The sequence below is a fragment of the Dysidea avara genome, chromosome 5 (genome assembly GCF_963678975.1).
Source record: "Dysidea avara chromosome 5, odDysAvar1.4, whole genome shotgun sequence".
Lineage (NCBI taxonomy): Eukaryota > Metazoa > Porifera > Demospongiae > Dictyoceratida > Dysideidae > Dysidea > Dysidea avara.
In genome coordinates this window covers 25,953,157-25,973,465 of record NC_089276.1, presented here as the reverse complement: position 1 = coordinate 25,973,465, position 20,309 = coordinate 25,953,157, and the positions used below count along the sequence as shown (strand labels likewise).

Sequence of the window (20,309 nt, the reverse complement as noted above, 5' to 3'; positions counted from 1 at the left end):
TATGTCAGTCAATGCTATCAGACAGTTTTTCAATGCTTATCTTGTACACAAATTATTTGTGGAGCATTTGATGACATTTACTCTTAGTGAATTGTTGTACAATGGCTGGGTACATCAGACAAAGGTGTATGACTTGAACAAGCAGCTCGCAAAGCTAAAACTCATCCTTCAGTACAATCTAAGAAGCCTTGCAATTTTGGTAAGCAATAGCTAACTATCTCTCTACATGTATTTAACTTTTCACTAAATTTATATTGTCAGTAATTTTAATGCTGCCTGTTTTTACAGCTCAATATTAATGGCACATGTGATGCTTGTAAGAGAAACTGTTCAAGATCAGATGAAGTCAAGGATTATTTTGTTCAAACTATGAACAGCTGCTCTAGTCCTATCCATCACTTCATTGTGACAGTGGTCAATCACTCACACAAACTATCTCAAACATTAAACAAGTTAAAAGAGACAATCACAAACAGTGGTGATATACAAACAATGGATGTTACATCTCATGATGATATCAGTATTGATGAGCTCTGTTGGTGTGGTGAATGATGGATCAATGACTGTGCTTTAGTTTTTTTTTGTTTTTTTTTTACTATTAATTTTACCAATCCAGCTAGTACATAGCTAAAGTGTGTATATGTATTAATGATGAATTATGTACTGTTTTTTGTTTGAAAACTGCTACGGTAATTATGCTTATTTGAGACACTGTAGAATAAATCATCATGTATTTATACCATATAATATTATCATAGTCATTTATTAGAATTACTTGTTCATGCAAAGTATCACCTTGACTTTTAATACGGTAAAGTGTTTTACATTGGAATGGGTAGTTATATATGTAACTGTTACTTATATTAAAATTAATCACTTGTATTGCAAGAACACGATGTCCAAAGGCATTTGGTGAATACATTTTTCATGGTATGAGTATTTACACATTGAAGAAGAAAATTCAGAACAAAAGACACTGTGAAATATTCAAATTTTAATTTTGTAGCTGATCAGATTCTAGTAGAACAATTGCAACAGCTACAGAGTCTACAGAGTACTACATTGTTGATTTACCCTAAAACATGTCATTGTGTGTATATATAGCCTCGATAAAGCAGACCAATTGGATCCATAGAAAACTTATCAATTTCTCAGCTTTGTGCCTTCTGACAACTAACTATAGAATAACATTTAAAGTCTTTGATTCATCTGCAAGTGTTTAGGAAATTTTGGTCAACAATACCATATGCAGTTGTTTAACATTTCTTTCTATGTGTTTTGTTTATCTGTAGTGCTCAGACGACTGACACAATATTATAGTAAAGAGGTAAGCTGGAATTGTATAATTCTATATTGCAGTTATACAGCATTTCATTAATCAAATATTCAATCACTATACATTCACTGCTGTGTAGAGTTATGCACTATGCAATGATTTGGTGATAACAATAACATGTAATTACTAGTTGAATTAGTAACTGTTCTAAATCTAAAAGATTGCTACTTTTGTCAATTATAACTAGATAGAATCAATCATTCACCACACCAACAGAGCTCATCAATACTGATATCATTATGAGGTGTAACATCCATTGTTTGTATATCACCACTGTTTGTGATTGTCTCTTCTAACTTGTTTAATGTTTGAGATAGTTTGTATGAGTGATTGACCACTGTCACAGTGAAATGATGGATAGGACTAGAGCAGCTGTTCATAGTTTGAGCAAAATAATCCATGACTTCATCTGATCTTGAACAGTTTCTTTTACAAGCATCACATGTGCCATTGATATTGAGCTGGATAAATACACACATGTGAGTAAATAACTACACATACAGATTGCTGCAATATGTCACCAATTCTCAAACATTAATGTATCAATAAAGTAAGTGACCTAGTATATGCAGTTAATGTAAGTACCTATTGAATTCCTCTTACCATATAAACAAGATTTTTAAATTGTATTGTAAAATGTTGTGGAAGTTTTGAGGATTATTGTACAGCTTAGTAACATTTGCTTGTTTCACCCAGTCATTGAACAGTAGCTCATCAATTGTAAAACTCATCAAGTGCTCCACAAACAGTTCATGCACAAGGTATCCATTGAAAAATTCCACCAGTGAATTAATCGATACATTTTCAGCATCGGTAGCAACTGTTGTGAGCAAGTTATACTGACTGGAACAATCATTAAGCTGAAGAAAAATAGTGGAACATATAGTAAGTTCAGTGGGTAAAGTTGTGTGTGTATACTATATAGCTATTACATTACTTGCATGGAGCTGCATATACTCACATCAGTAGATGATAATCTTATTAACACTTCAGTTACAGTACCCTCCTTGTTCAGAAGTTGGTCTATTCCTGTAGAATCATCATTGCTCAACCAGTGATTGATGAGTATCTCATTGGCTGTAATACTTGTATTACAAACTGGTACACAGACCATATTGATTGGATGAGAATGAACTATCAACAATGGCATCAGTAGTGTAGTGAAGAAAATAAAGTTCATCTTGATTGAAAATATCTTATGTGTGTACTGCTTGCAAATAGCTCAGTTTGACTGAGTCGTTAACTTTATAGCAATGGACTTCTGTGTTAGTCAACCATACACTTATATTCATATCCTTCAGTACTATAATGCCTACATATAAATGAATGTTATTATGTTATGTAGGTCATAGTCTATTATATCACTTTCTTTGCAGATAGGATATCTCATTATTGCTTTCTTTTTGTGTAAGAAATTAGTGTATAGTTTCCAGTGATTTGGTTGTTCCAGTGGATACAGCAATTGCACATATTCTGTGTTACACATTAGGATGTACCTAATATTGAATTACATATGACTACATTACATCATTTGACATCAAGTTAACAAACACATAGCTAATTACCTCTATTTTTAGAAAATGTATGAATGTGCATTTTCACCTGTTACTATTAGTGTAATATCTGAATACATGACATGTTTGCACATAACCACATTTTAAGCTGAAGTAAACATATAATGGCGACTCTAATATTTTGCGGTCACTCTATGCATATAATATGTAAACTTTGTTGAGGGACTTCGCTTCATACATTTTTGCCATAGAACATTTAGAAAATGTCCATCCAGTGTAAGAGAATGATGAATAAAGTTATATGAAGTATATGAGTGATTGTGACATAACTCTTGAAAAATATGTACCTTCTATAGTTCTAATAGCTCACACTGAAATTCCCTGTAGTATTAATAATAATTTATTAGGAATTGCAGCAATTGCCATTAACATCATTGTAGTCATTTCTTGGCTGCCACTTTTGATTTTGCAACATTTTCACCCAAGCAGATTAGAGAGGTTTCAGTGTAATAGTGAATACAGTACTAACATTAATCCTAGAGAGTGGTAGATAAGCAAAATATTTTAAAGTGAAAGAGAAATAATATCCTGAACTAGCAAGTGAAATATAAAGCTGTGTTCACGGTTACTATACACTCCCTTGCTTTCACTCCCTTTCATTGTTGCTATCAATGTAGTAAAGATGTAATGAAGTCAGATTATGAAGGTGTATTATAGAAGACATTTTACTGCAAGAGGCCATACTTGTTCTTACTGTGTACATATCTTCTTCGTTTTGTAACTTCTGAGGGAATGAATGACTAACCATTAAAGTGAATACTATTCCTCACTATTCCATATAGTGTCAGGGGCGGATCCAGGACCTGGCAAGGGGAGGGGCACAGACAGGCCAAGTTGTAGGTGGTTAGGGAGAGTCAGATTCTGTTGTTAGTTGCTGCATTTTGGTGCAGCAAATAATACACCTCTTAGTAGTATTTCACTGTTGAGTTTTACCATTTTGACCTTTGTGAAGTCTTAAAAATTGTTTAAATAGCTCTGAATGTCTTAAACAACAGCAACACGATAATTATTTTTAGTACGCACGAAGGTGCAGGGTGACAATTTCATAGCTAGTTTGAGTTTGGTTCGCTTTGGTTTCAGGTGAATTTGTAATAAATGCTAATAAAAGTACATATTTTCATGAGTTATATAAGCTGATCTTGGCTTGACATAAAGTTGTAATAGTATGAGAAGTCACTGGGAGGGGGGGCATTTGCCCCAAATGCCCCATCCTGGATCCGCCATTGAGTGTTGTGTGCAAAGAGTGAAGAAACCCCCATCCTCCCTACCAAACTTTAATGTATGCATTATGATAGCAACCATGTTATTGATTAAGCTAATCCAGTTGGACAAAGAGCGTTCCTTGTCAGAGAAGATTGGTCACTCATTTCATGATCTTAAAAACATTGGCAGTCACCTCAAATGATGGTCAAATCTAAAAGACAAATTGTGTATCTATGCCACATGAGTCACAGAGCGCTTACGCTTCCACACTGCTTTCCTAATGCTATAATTACACATCATAAGTTTATGATGCATGACGGACCTTCCCTGTATGTATCAGAAGGTCGTTTTTGAAAATATGAAATTTTTAAAAGAGAATGGTTGGCTCCACATAAATGTCCAATATTATAAGAAACTTGTAACTGAAGTTGAGATGACTCTAAATATTTACCTATATGAATTTCATAATTGCTATATGAACCACTGCGTAGGGAATGAAACATTAAAGAGATCATGTCCTTAAGTAGCATGCATGAATGGTGATTTCTTGTATAAACCTTATTCGACCATCATGCATGCAAGCACTAATCAAAATGATGTGAACATGGAGTTAATTAAACAGTAGAATTGCTAAACCAATAATTATCAAGACATATACAAATTATGTGGTGCTGTCCTTATCATGCAGGCACTGTAATAATGTGGTCAACAAAGAGTATTAAAGCAGTTGTATAGCCATACTGCAATTAAGCAATGGTTTGAGCAATGTAAAGCACAGGTACACACTTCCTGGCTATAATTTAGGAATTAACATTCCAAAGAATTGGAATTACAAAGAGAAGACACTTACTGTGCATGGGACAGACACACAGACAAACCAATACGTATACATATATCCATGGTACCTGCCCTACGTGCAGGACCATTTCACATTTTCACATTAACTGCAATAACATGAATCAGTGCTTTAGGAATGAATCATTACAGATCATGTCCTAAACTGAGTAGTATGCATGGTGATATCATGAACCTTATTTCACCACCATGCAAGCCTAATAATTAAAGTGATGTGAACATGGAGTTAACTAAACAGCAGAATTATGTAGTGCTATCCTATCATGCAGGAACTGCAATAACGTGGTCAACAGTATTTAAAGTAAATTGTAGCTATACTGCAAACAACTGAAGGTTTGAGCAAATACACAGGTACACACTTCATCACATCACAAAGAATTGTGTATAGTTACAAAAAGGAGGCTCTTATTCTAATAGAACACACGAGACAAACATACAGACTACATCTAATTGGCCTGGCCCATGCCTGCCATATACGTATCAAATGTGCTACCATATACTTTTCCAACAGTCCATATATGGTGTAGCAATACCAGGATGCTATGAACTTACTATGAGAAAAAAAGTTCAGTTAGAAAAAGTATGCACCAAAAAGGTGTACAAAACGAAAAATTTTGTCACTGACAGGATTTGAATCCACACACTACACTGTCACAGCAGTAACCACAACAACTTCAGGGAGGACACTGAGAAGAAAAAAAGAGTTGTCATGGGTAGGAATCGAACCCAGGACCTCTGGGTTAGCAGTTCTATGCACTAATGTTTTGGATGTTTGTTCATGGTTTTGACAGTAATGTAGTTCAAGCATTCCTCTACACCAATGCCTTCAACACTTTATAGCAGTGCCATAGCCAGACTTTTACATGGGTAGGTTCTTTAGACAAAAAGGTGGACCTTTTGTGTGGTAAAGTACATACCAAAAAGGCTAAATTTGGTGACATTTCAGACTTTCAGTCACTAAAATGATAAATTTTGGACTTTTATACTAAAACTGTGGACCTTTTACTGAAAATGTGGACCTTTTTACTGAAGAGGGGGATTCTGAAGAACCCCCCTTCCCTACGGGCCTGTATAGAAAATGAAAGAAAGCACATAGCGGTTTGTATATCAACAAACTTGGAGTTGCCAGATGATGAGCTAGTAATTTTTTAAAGTCCCGTGTCGATACATGCTTTGGTTGTTGAGTTACGGGCATTGGAGACAGACAGACAAACAGCTTTTTAGCTATATATATATATATATATATATATATATAGATATCGTTTATGGGTAAAATTATTAGCACATTGAATTTTCCCAAATTGCAGGAAATTTATACTGCATGGCTGATTTCCTGTTCAGGGGATATTCTGTAAATTTTGTAATATACTTAATCATTTAATCTTCTTCTTAACTTAATCCTCTTTTCTTGGCTAGTGAAAGATTAGTTAACATGTGCCTAGGTATAGGAAAAATAATAAACTATTTTTCTGTGTTCATGCATCTCTGTCTACACTCACATATGCAAAATTACAAGCATATTTAAAGACTACAACTTATATTAAGGCATTTTAATGCATCTACTTAAAGGATCATCTTTGAAACAGTAGCTCTGTGGCTTTGCTACATATGTGCTTTTATGGATAGTTTATAACCTAAAGCTTGTTATTGGCCTAAGATGCAATGAAATACTACACATACAGCTTGAATGGTGGGCATGGTAACTATAAAAACACTCTGTACTAAAGTGCAGCTACAATTAATTTCTGGCTCATAAAATGGTAAGATAGACAATTCAAAGTTTAAAGCAGCTGAGAAGACAGTTAGGTATTTGTATGGTTATTTTTTATTACAAGTTGCTTATACAAATGTTTATTCTTCTTTATGTCTTCTATGTTCTGTCCATATGCATGTAGCGCTGTTTACTTTTTGTGTACGTATGTTGCTTGGAAAATATAGATATGTGTATATGTGTGCAAACACTGTACATACATTGATACACAGCAAATGCAGATGCAAGGCAGTTCTCGAGTTGATACTACAGATTATACAGTCCGGTCAATCCAATAGTCAGTGCATTCGTTTACTGAGTTTTAAGGCTTAACGCTTTAACTTTACAGACCATGCCACATGATTTTAATCTCAAAAACAAAGTGATGACAAAGCTATTAGAAAAAAGTGGACTAGCAGATAAAAGACCGACAGACATGGATGGAAATGAGTTCTAAGGTAACAATAACCACTTAAAAGACTATTTGTGACCAGGAATGCAGAACTGGACATGTGACCATTGGGATACTGTGCCAGATCATGTACTGAATGGACTTTATCTCAGTACTCAAAAGGAATATCTGTATATATTCTGTAACTTATGGTCCCAACCCAATAAAAGTTTAATAATTAAGGGATAAAACTTGTATGGTTCTAGCATCCAGATAGAATGATAATATGCGTATAGTTGTTTTTTTTAAAGTAAACATGCAAAGTTTGTGTATACCTGGTTTTTGTTTACCTGATCATGATCACATTAAATTTTGTCAATGATCTCAAAGTGTACAGCATGTTGATTTTCACTTTGTTTACTACTATATAAATTTATTCCTTATGTGGTAGTCTGTTCTAATTTACTGTTAGTGTATTATGATGATTTTCTATGTAGGTATTGACTAGTAACCTAGCAACCTGTCCATGATAAAATGTATAGTAGTACTTTTCCTGTTCTTTTCTTCATTAACTATTAGAACAGGTAGTTGACTTCCTTTACATATGGCTTCTGCATAGTTTCTATGGTTGCCTAATTATTGTTTAGCAAGTGCAGATGTATTGCTAGTCTAGGATAATTATAAGGAGCAGTTATGACTCTATTATCTGTACAATGATTGGGAATGTGAACATCGCCACTTTCATAGCTACATGTATTAGCAAGAGTATCAAGTGTGTGAAACTACACAGATTTCATTTGTTTACATTGCCATTAAAGGTTGCTGTAATTTGGCCACTAAACCAAGTGAAAACACATTAGCCTTTAGTTCTGGCATCTGGCTGTGGAAAACCTGAAAGGGTGACAACACATTCATTTGTGCCACCATTTCTTGAGTTATGCTAGGTCCTACTTAACACGGTGAATTAAGCTCCATTGCCGTGTACACGTTTCAAATTACTGTTACTCATATGTAAACAATTACTAAATATCTGTGTTATTTCTTGCAATAATGTATCATGAGCTGACACACTGCTGACACACTTACTACTCTAGATCAATATCTCTAAAGTCAGTGGTAAAGATGGTTACAACAACTATGAATACATGAAAATTATAAATGAAACATCACACTGTATTTTTAAGTACAAAATATAAAGGTAAAATAACAGACCAGCTAAAATCAACATAGACAACACATAAAAAACAAACATAAAGTAACTCCCTGGTCAATATACATACTTCATGCCTACATGCTCAATTGTCACACATCACTAGCTTTTGTGACCTGTGAGCTTTGAGTACACAATCTTATCCTACACATTGCACTATGTCTTAGTCCCACTCAAGACAGAAGAATGGTAATGGTACGAAGCCTTGTAATCTCCTGATTAAGTTACCTAACTTATTTAACCAGCTGCAATATACTTTATTTGCATAACATACCTATAAAGGGATTTTTTGTTAACTCAATGATGGAAAATGGGACAAATCTAAGTCAAAGGTAGGTAGATACATTTTTTGTTGCACTAATCTATTGACTTAATGAAAGACGAGTACAAGTTGACATAATTATAAAAGTATACAACTCAGCAACTTTTTATATACAATCTAGATTACTTGTTCCCACAAGTTAGTCTAAACATAGTAATACCTCTGTATTAAATTGTGACGGCACCTTGGGACCGACCAAAAGTGTTCTGATTATCAAGGTGTTCTAATTTTCCAACACACTGTATAAAACATCATAAAATATTCAGATTATACAGGTGTCCTCATTTTCAAGTATCTTGTTTAACAGGCTTCACATTAGACTGCAGCATTACTGATTAGTATGTATGTATACACCCAGGATATGCACAAATAATTTTCTGTGTGTATTTTAATAGTTTATAGGGCTATTTAAACTACTGTTGTACTATAGAATGACTCCACCACCAGAATGGTTCATTCTCTAGCAAAAGGTTACTTTAACTGCCCAGCAAAAAGAGTTTCTAAGTGCAATGTAGTTAAATTAGGTGATCAAATGTAAGGGTGAAGTAAATTCTATGCTGAACCGTCACAATGTTGCTCTTAACAAGTTATTTTTATTGAAGTAGAAGACTATTATAGGTCATGCAATGTACTTTCAATGCTGGTTTACATCACTTGTAAAATCCCATTTGTAAGCTCTCAAAGCAAAAATAGTTTTGGTCATTTCAGTGTACATAACCACATTGGAATGAGGAAGTTGTGGTAGAATAGCTACACATGTGTAATCAGCTGTAACTATTAAACCCTGTCAGACTAAACTCATTCAGATGGAATGCAGAAGTTAAGCAGCTTGATTTGATGGCATACATGCATGATTACAACTCTGAATGCAGAAAATCCTTCTAGAAAAGGATTAAACTTTTTGTAAAGGGCTTGCCTTGATAACAAAAATAAGAAACTTTACATATTTATACAACTATATATACAAAATGCTAACACACATACAGAGATAAACCTTTAGTCCATGATGAATGCATTGTACATACTGTGGTATGTCAAAAGGCACCTCTTGGGCTGAAACGATGTTGAACAGTGAAAAAATCAAGTAGCTATGTAACCTTAGCCAGAAGGTTTAACCATTCAATAATCCTCAGTTTAATAATTCAATTCAATTCTATCATAAACTTCATCTGTTATATTTTTTGTTACAGTGCTGTCCTCACATATTCACCATGTACAATTTTTTTTGGTTGTGTACAACTTGGATTACCACTCAGGAACTTCCCAGTACTTTTTCATACATAGGTAGATGCCCCAAAATCAATAGGTCAAACTTTAATTTATCTATGAAATAATTGAGGTTGATGTTGATCTTGTATTTCCTGCTCTCTAGGACAGATGAGGATATATAGTCACCATGTACAATTGGGTCAATTGCTTCATCTTGGATTACCGTGTTTCCACTCAGGAACTTCCCACTACTTTTTCATGCATACGTAGATGCCCCAAAATCAATAAGTCAAACTTTCTCTATGAAATATTTAAGGTTGATGTTGTTGCTGTCTAGGACATGTACATAGTTCAGTAAAGAATAGGATATGCATATTGGCACCATATGGAATAATTAAAGTATAGTAAATCTTATGGCTATATATGTAAACAATTACTGCAAGATGTAGTCATCTGTTGCATGACACGTATCATTTTATTAAGCTTGTTACTGCTGAAAAGTAAATATAACATACTCTCTGTGAGTATGAGTACCTATGATTCAAGCTGGGTTATGGCCTTGGGTAATCAATAGTAACTGCATGTATAGGGTCATTGACTGTCATTAAGCATTGTAGGTACTGCAGTATGCCAAAAGGCACATCTAGTGATGTTGAACAGTGAAAAAATCAAGCCCATAGCCTTAGCAGCAGTTAGCAGGAAATTCTATTAAATATTTTAAATTTTTTTTAACAATCTATTGGGGTCACACTGGAAGCACTTTTGGGCTTGATTATGCCTAACTAATACTGCGAAGTCAGCATTGTTCATACAGTATGCTAGTACTGTATGATATACCAACACTGAAAATGTGTAGAGCATGGTATGGCTTTTTACATGTTAACTAGCCTGAAAGATGCATGGTTCACTCCCATTATGGTAGTTGTTTACTGCTACCATTCCTAATATGGACTGTAGAACAACAATCATTGGTCAATTAAGAAGCCATATGATGCTTATGCATTTTTTTATGTTGCCTTCGATGTTGCAGGAAGTTACTAAAACCCCTGTACTAGCCCTACAGGTTATTAAATGCATCTTTGTATGGAGGGAAAGTTTGGTACTGTGAAAATTTATAAACTCAAATAAAGTCACTGACTTTCCATGTCTCATATGTAGCTATCTTTTGGTATAGGTATGTATTCAGTTAACTTTTAAACCTAACCTGTGATTTTATCTCTAGTTTCACTTGTACTGTGAATTAATCTTGGATATTTATTACTAAGTTTCCTCCCTCATCCTTCTGGTAGGTTAGCTAGGCCAAATCTAGCAAAGCCTATCACCATGTCCACATGTAGGCCAGCACATTATAAATGATTTACTGTGGGGCTGCAATAAGGGTCAGCAAATAGGCACCAGCCTATATATTGTGCTTTTAATTTTGCTGATTATGCTATGCTACAGTGCTCAAACATTTTGCCTATTATGCTCTTAATTATGCTCAAAATTTTTGCCACAGTTCCAATGTTTTGTTAGTTTCTAATGGATAATGATAAACTTTGGCTTATATATGAACAACTGGTTAAATGTAAAAAGTACTCGTGCATTAAGAATTTGGTTGCATTGTAAACTATTTAAACAGTCATGTCAGATAACTACTTAATTCCATATCAGTGGCATCAACTGTTCTATTATTGTAAGTCAACCTTTTTCTGTGGCATGCATTTTTGCTTACAGTATGATAATTATTATACCTATTATGCTGGCATTATGCTTGATGCTTTCAGGTACCTATCATGCTCAAAAGTATGCAAGCATAATAGGCTGGTGCCTATCAGCAAATGTGTCATGTTGAATCAAGGAAAGTTTTTTATATAAAAGCATGAATTGAATGCTTATTAAGTGCATTAACCATAAATGTGTTCTGTTATTGCTTCATGTATAAAAAACTTCCCTTTTCTAACACATTTGTATTACTCCCTTCTGTGACTAAAACTCCCAATTATTGCACATGTGAGCCCATCATAGTTATGTAATACTTAATTCTATTCTGCCCAAATATCCCTTATTTGTGTGATCGTGCATGGTATTGTGTAGTCTCATAGTTTGTACCAACATAAAACACTTTCAGTTTTATCTTTTAAAATGTTATTTTTAATTCCGTAGTTCACTTGCAGAATTTAATGATGGAGGCATTCACTTTTCCTACAACTATCTACGTGGCTCACATTTTTTTAAATATGTTGTTATATCATTAAATGTGTACTAATAAGCAATCTACACACATAAGATGGTGTATTACAACTGCTGTTGAAAAAGTTGCTGGACAAATAAATTGCATACTATTTCAAATATGTCAAATTATACTCATCTTTCATGAAGTCAATATATTAGTGAAATGAAAAAAATGTATCTACTCAGGTCACTTTTAGCCTAGATTTGTCCCATTTTCCATCATTGAGTTAACAAAAAATCCCTTTTATGTAAGTATATCGCAGCTGGTTATATTACTCAGCTAGCTTAATATTAGAGTTGCACCGATAATCGGTTGAATTATCGGTAACAACCGATATTAGCTAATTTTACAAGTATCGGTATCGGCAACGAAGCGGAAATAACTTGCCGGTTAACCGAAACCCACAATCAATCGTTAAGTTGATGACAATGAACAGGTGAAAGTAAAGAAGGTGGTGAATGTAGCAGTAAGTGGTTTGTTGTAACTGTTTTGTAACTATTTGAGTTTGTTTGTTTGCACAAGTGTGGTTGCAAGGCTATAGTAGGCTGTGTATATTTATCGGCCGCCCACGCAATTAGTTGATCACTCTTCACAAAGGGTCTGTAGTCCCACTAAAACACTGTTTGATTAGCTGTTTTATAACTACTTGGCTTCCTTTTCCATGAAAGGAGATAGTAGCAAAACTGTAAAACATTGTAAAAGTCGGCCGCCCACGTAATTAATTACATTGATTACATTATCATTACAAATGCAGTTTATACGCATAAACTTTAGGTGATTTTCTGCTCCTCCTCCTCTGTTCTGAAGAAATGAAGAATATCGGTAAATATCGGCATATCGGTTAAAGGAATAGGCAAATAATCGGTATCGGCAAATGTGAAAAAATGCATATCGGTGCAACTCTACTTAATGTTATGGAGATTACAACCAGCATTACCATTTTCTGTCTCGAGTGGGCCTAGAACATGATGAGGTCGTCGTGTAATGTGTAGGATAAGGTTGTGTACTCAAAGCTTACAGGTCACAAAAGGTAGTGATGTGTGGCAATTGAGCATGTAAGCATGAAGTATGTATATTGACCAGGGAGTTACTTTATGTTTGTGTTTATGCCATCCATGTTGGTCTGTTTATTTTACCCTTATTAATGGCTTTATGGTCAACTAAGTCAGCTTGTTAGCAACCATGCTAGTATTATTATGTGGCTAAGGTCGACTAAATAAAAAAAAACTGGCATCCGTGTAGTTATGATGCTATTAAAACATACAGTTAGAACTAGATCACATCAAACAACAATTGGAAGGAACTGATCTAAACTTACGTAGCTACAGTGAAATGAAGGATACCTTGGTACCAACCAAAAGTATCCTGATTATTAAAGTATCCTGATTTTCCAAGCCAGTTTATGTGCTAATATAAATGCATTACCAAGTGTTCAGATTATTTGCATTTTCAAGTGTCTGGTCAGTGTAACAGGTTGCACACCAGGATGTGTGTCAATAATTTTCTCTGTGTACTAAACAATTATAAAGCTATTTAGGTTGCTGTTGTGCTATAGAATGACTCCACCACTAGAATGGTTGATCTGTAGCAAAGGGTTACTTTTACTACCCAGCTGTAATAGTGACAAGGTTTCAATGTGTATATGTAGTTAAGTTATAGGTGGTGTTAAAATGTAAAGATGAAAGCAAGTCTCATGCTGAACTTTCATAATGATGTTCTTAACAAGTTGTTTTCTATTAAAGTGGAAGACTACAGTGCACTTTCAAATGTTCTTATAGAAACCCATTTGTAAGCTCTCAAAGCAAATATACTTTTGGTCATTTTAGTGTATAAAACTACAGTGGAATGAATTAGAAATCGGGGTAGAACAGCTACAAATGTTGTATAATTATTAAACTACAGGTTCTCCTCTAATTAAGTCATTTAGATGGAATGCAGAAGTTAAGTACGTAGCTTGATTTGACGTAACATTAGATTGCCTGCTTGTGTAGCCCCATGATTACAACTCTGAGAATGCAGAAAATCCTTTTAGAAAAAAGGATTAACTTTTTGTAAAGGGTTTTCTATGATTACAAACACAAGAAACTTTGCATATTTATACAACTACAGTATACAAAATGCCAACCAATTACGTGCACATATGCAGAGATAAACCTTAGAGGTCATATTTTTATGCACAACTATAGAATTCTCCTTTCTGTACTTGTACCATAAGCTTCATCTGTCCCATTTTGTGTTACAGTGCTGTCCTGACATAGTCACCATGTACAATTTGCTTGGGTTGTGTACAACTTGGATTACCGTGTTTCCACTCAGGAACTTCCCAGTACTTTTCATGCATACGTAGATTCCCCAAAAGTAATAGGTCAAACTTTCGCTATGAAATAATTGAGGTTGATGTTGCTACTGTCTAGGACATGTACATAGATCAGTATAAAGAATAGGATATACATATTGACAACACAAGGAATAAATATAGCTAAATCCCACAGCTATAAATAAATCACTGCAAGTTGTAGTCATCTGTTGCATGACACAGTCACATCATCATTTTCAATTTTATTAAGCTCGTTACTTGTTGAAAGGTCAATGTAATATGCTCCCGGTGAGTATCCATGGTTCAAGCTTAGCCATGGCCTGGAATAATCAATGGTAATTGCATGTATAGGGTCATTGACTGTCATTATGAATATAGATCTTAACTTAAAAAATGTGTGTGTCTTAAACAAAGTGCTGTAAACTTTTGATGCATATTTCCTATGGCTATGCAATTTACATCATTCTACTTGTGATGTTATAGGATTAAAATTATACCTAGGGTTTTATTCTAACAGTAAATTATGAAGTTGTAACTCTCCATGCAATATTTTGGTAAAGAAGCATGCAAATCTTTTAAAGACAATGTATAACTTGATAGGTGCTCTTATCAAGCGTCGTTCACTTCACCATTACATTTTCCATCAGAATTACATGATTTAGACACACAATCACATGGCAAGAATATCAAATTGCAAATTGTTGTTCAACACTTTACAACAAATAAGCCTTTGCAGTTACAGTGTGCATTCTTCGAGTAGTCCATTGAATAGGCTTTCAATCAATGTGTAGTTTTCCGCTGAAGAGTCAAGATATCTGGTTTAATGTCCCCCATATGTGCCTCTGTATTGTATAAAAATGCATTCCCAAAAGTGTTATAGGGGCAATAGTGAAATTTTCAAATGCTCAAACCACTGTTCTCATTACAATATTATCACAACAGTCAAAATTCAATTGGAGTGTTTAGTGTTAATAATGTGCATAAGTTTCATGTCTGCATATTTTATGTAATTACGTACTGTCCAATAGAAAATTTTTAGTTTTCAATTAAAATTTTAAGTTTGATTAGGGATCAAAGAAAAAGAAGTAGGAAAGCAAGGGAGGTTGCCTACACCTGCAGATATACTAGCTAGTGGACATTTATTCACTACTTCCATACTGAATTAGGGATTGAATGTCCACTAGTATATTTGCAGGTTCAGCTGACCTCCTTTGTTTCCCTACTTTTTCTATGGTCCCTAACCAAACTTAAATTCAAATTTGTCTTATGCTTGTTTGTTTACTGTTTTGTAACATTATTATGACTGCACATACCGTATCAAAAAAAAGGATGGCACCTGAGTTAATTTTTTTGTCTGTATGTGCACCTCAGTTATTGATTATTGACTCAAAAGTGAAGTGGTCATTACACTTCACTTTCAGCTACCATTTCACAATGTCACAAATGAAGAACAGTAGGAGATGTGTCTTTGCAACCAATTCAGCCACCACAGAAATTATGGACAATTCCCATTTACAAATGTAGAGAAGCCATTGTACTGTGCTACAATGAAAATCTACACATTGGGTTGTCAGCAAAAAGAAATGGGACACAAAGGAGGACAAAGGTAAACACGTATTGTATATACTGTGGTATGCCAAAAGGCACATCTTGGGATGAAACAGTGTTGACCAGTGAAAAAATCAAGCCCATAACCTTTAGCCGTTATTGAGTTACACTTACCTGAAGGCATCATATTGGCAGTTAGTAGAGAATTCCATTAAAAAATTTTTTGTAATTGTAGCAATCTATTGGAAGCATTTAGTGTTGCACTGAAAGCAATTTTGGGCTTGGTTATACCTAACTAATACTGCCAAAGTGGCATTGTGAAGCTGGTTTTGGTGATAGTCTTGGCCAGAAAAGCCCAATCTTCCATGGTCCCTATACAGTACTAGCGTACTGTACTAGCGTACTGTATGATGTACCAACATTGAAAATGCATAGAGTGTGGTGCCTGAAAGATGCATAGTTCACTCCCATTTTTAGTGTTGCCATTCCTAACATGGACTGTAGAACAGCAATCATTGGTCAATTAAAGAAACCATATGATGCATTATGCTTTTAAATGTTGCCTTCTGTGTTGCAAGAAGTTACTAAAACCCCTGTACCAGCTCTACAGGTTATTAAACATATCTTTGTATGGAGGGAAAGTTTGATACTGTGAAAATTTATAAACTCAAATGAACTCCCTGATTTTCCCTGTCTCATATGTAGCTATCTTTTCAGTGCTATAGGTATGTAACGTTTAAACCTAACCTGTGATTTTATCTTTCTGTGAATTACTATTTGAGTTACTTAAGTCACTAGCAAAGCCTATCACCAAGTCAGCATATAGGCCAGCACATTATAAATGATTTACTGTGAGGTTCAACTGGACTGTAGTATAGGAATCAATAAATGTATCATGTAGAAACAAGGAAATTAAAGTTCTTTCGGTGAAAACACAAAATTAATACTAAAGTGCGCTAACCATAAATGTGTTCGGTTATTGATTCATGTAAATACAACTTTCCTTTTCTAACACATTTTGTATTACTCCCATCTGTGATTGAAACTCCCAATTATTGTGCATGTGAGTCCATCAGAGTTATGTAATACTTTCTGTTCTGCCCAAATATCCCTAGTCTCATAGTTTGTATCCATGTACACACTTTCAGTTTTATCTTTTAAAATGTTATTTTTAGCATTTAATGGTGGAGGCATTCACTTTTCCTGAAACTGTATCTACATGGCTCACATTATTTTTATATATGTTGTTATACCATTAAATGTGTACTTCCAATTGTTGTTTGATGTGGTCTAGTTGTTACTGCAAGTAACTGTACCTCTAGTATCATAACTACAGATATCAGTTTACTTAGTCAACCTTAACTACACACTAACTCTAGCTACATTTTGATTTTGGTACATGATGACTAACAAATTGACTTGACCTTTTGTCTGTAATAACATGATGATAATGTTTGAGTTTTGAAAGGGTTCAAAATCTATTAGAAAAACAAACAGTCAATTTTTTTCTCTTTGGAAGGACATGTAGCAAGTTTACATTCATATGAAGTTTGTCATCATTCCTTTTCTTTAAGCAGTTCACCTATATAGTTGATATGTAGGTTATGAAATGTGATGTGTGGTTGTAGTCACATAAAGCTATTTGACTGCATCATTAAGTGTGATAACTTGTACCAATTGGTTGCCGCACTTTCACGTTAATTGTCTGTTATATGATACTTTACAACACATTAAGAATGGAATGTATTTATCATTATGGTACACATCATTAGTGTTGCTAACGTGTGCAAACAGAAAATGGATCATTACATGGTAATAATCCGGAAGTTCAATAGCCTATAAAACGACGGCAGCACAGGTAACAAGCACTAATAATCTCAAAAGCTAATTTAACACGATAAATTAAAATCAGAATAAGATGCAAGCTGTCTTAATTTCTGTCTCGTTGCTGGTACTAGTAGTGAATTCTCATCCTATATGTACTTCTGGAAGTAGTGAAAATGCTAGTGTGATGGATCAATCCTGTACTGATAACATCACTGCTGATATGATGTTCTTGGATAAGTGGTTGGATCTGAGTAGTAAATCTAAAAGAATTGATCAACTTTGTCGTCGTAGTAGAAACGGTGTGGCCAGTATAATACTTACACTTCAAAGCCAAAACCCTACAAAGGTATGTCACTTTTGCCATCTGCATGCATACAGTAAATCATTTTGTTGTCTATAGTTTCATGACTGCTTAAAGGATTATGTTAATATGACATCATGTAACAGTTCTTTAATGGGATTTAAACGATTGTTTAAATGAATTAATGTTGGAAGGAGCAACAGGCATATAGCAAAACAGGGTATTACAAATGAATCAGCACAGGGAACAAGCGTTCACAAAAGAAAATTAAGTTGGGTTCCAAATAGAATGCTCAGCGCACATGCACCGAACACGTTTAGCACAAACACCTCGTGCCCTATCACCTTGTGTCCTACACAGTTATCCCCATTCAGCCCCCACCCACCCTTGTTGCACCGCCATATGCACAATTTCAAAAAGTGTTTAGTTAACTTACTAGCTGTATGCCAATGCACATGATGGTCACTTTGCACACATGTGGGTATATACCACTCTACACAACAGTTGCATTCATGCTCGTCAAAACCCATACTATAAGTGTTGTATACATGTTGTGGTGTCGTGTGTGTTGTTGTTCTTGTTCCTTTTCCTGTCCTTCTTGGGTTTTGTTTTGTTTTCTTCCCCCCCCCCTTTAGACCTACTACCACAGCCTGTAAGTTCCCATCCAAACTCCATCTGCAGATTAAAAGCAAACAAGAGTAGCAGCAGTAACAGACAGCAGCGCCAGCAATACAGCACAGTAGCAGCGACGGCAACACGCTACGCACAGTTAATAATTGCACCAGTATTGCTACCACTAGGGTAAATGCTGGTTCACCCTCTGCCTTTTCAGTACACCCGCCTTACTTAAGCCAAAAATGTTAAACCATCAAACAAGCATTTAAACATGCATTATAACAAAAAACAAAATACAGACATACAACATCTACATCAAAAAGGGGGTGTCAGCAGAGTTATTGCTGCTCATGCAGCCTCTCCATTCCTTTATAGAGGGAATGTGACAGTACAAGGCTTCAATAGGATGACAGCTGAATAGTTCCATGTTATGCACAGCTCAAATATTATTTGGCTTAAAAAAGTTGCAAGAGTCTGGGGTGGGACTAGTGCTAGTCTTGCCCCCAGACATCTTGCTCCCCAAGTATCTGTGTTTTTAAAAATCCCGATATTAACGGCTGACACTTTCTCCCCTACATTACAATAAACAAAGAATATTTCAAAAAATAAAATATCCTACAGCTGTCGGGGCCTTGTACATTTACCAAACACCTCTACAATCATTTGATTAGGAGAGGTCTGTGGCAACTGCCGCAGGAAGACGGGTGAAGGACCACCAGATGATTAGCAGTGGAGTAGTAAGCAGTCGCGAGTCAGCAGCGTAAGGTGAGTGAACAACATTAATGCTATAATAACACATCCATCACTACTATCAGACACTTCTTCAATGCTTACTTGTTGCATAAACTTTATGTTGAGCATCTAGTTGGATTAGGCGAGGTTAAGCTACTAGAAAAGGAGTGGCTACAACTGCCAACTGCAGTTGATACTTATAACAATCTTACCAAGCTATTGAACATTCTAAATTACAATATCAAGAACCTCGGTCAACTGGTAAGGGTAGGATTACACACTATGTGTTACTAGTTATGTGTAATTATTTGTTATACAGCTGAACACAACTTGTCATGGTTGTACAAGAAATTGCTCAAAATCAACTGAGATGGCTGCATCACTTATCTCTAAATTAAATGAGCCACTGTAACAATCCTATCCACAGTGTAGTATTTACTATAACTTCACACTCAGAAAAATTGTATAGAGTGGTAAAGAGATTGAAACATGTGGTTGATGACCAATCAAGTAGTAACAAAGAAATGAACAATCCACAAACCTCTATTGCTGAAAATGTTGACAGTCTTTGTTGGTGCAACTAGATAGTCGATTGATTGCTGGTCCCTCTCTGTGTGTTTGATTTTGTATACACTTGTACTTATGTTAGCCATGTATACTTTTCAACAATCTATTTTAAAGATCTATGATATGTACCTGCATCGTTGATTGAGATATGCATGGTGGAGTTCCATATACATGATTCTCCTCAATGAAACTAGTTATACATACTGACACATACACTATATGTACATACCATGGCAGTGTTATGATTCCAATTGTATCTTGCTCGTACAGTTGGTTAAAATGATAATAGGTCCATATAAGTGAATTTGTCATCACATGGCCAGGTTATGTTCATGTA

At 34.9% G+C, this 20,309-nt stretch overlaps 1 long non-coding RNA gene across 1 annotated transcript; it reads left to right on the top strand.

Annotated features, from left to right (window-relative positions):
- The first annotated feature begins 12,358 nt into the window (after positions 1 to 12,358).
- LOC136256775 (uncharacterized) lies at positions 12,359 to 20,098 on the top strand. The gene is made up of 4 exons (XR_010701646.1): positions 12,359 to 12,531; positions 17,926 to 19,438; positions 19,489 to 19,666; positions 19,725 to 20,098. It is a non-coding gene; the product is annotated as an uncharacterized lncRNA (long non-coding RNA).
- The last annotated feature ends 211 nt before the right edge of the window (positions 20,099 to 20,309 follow it).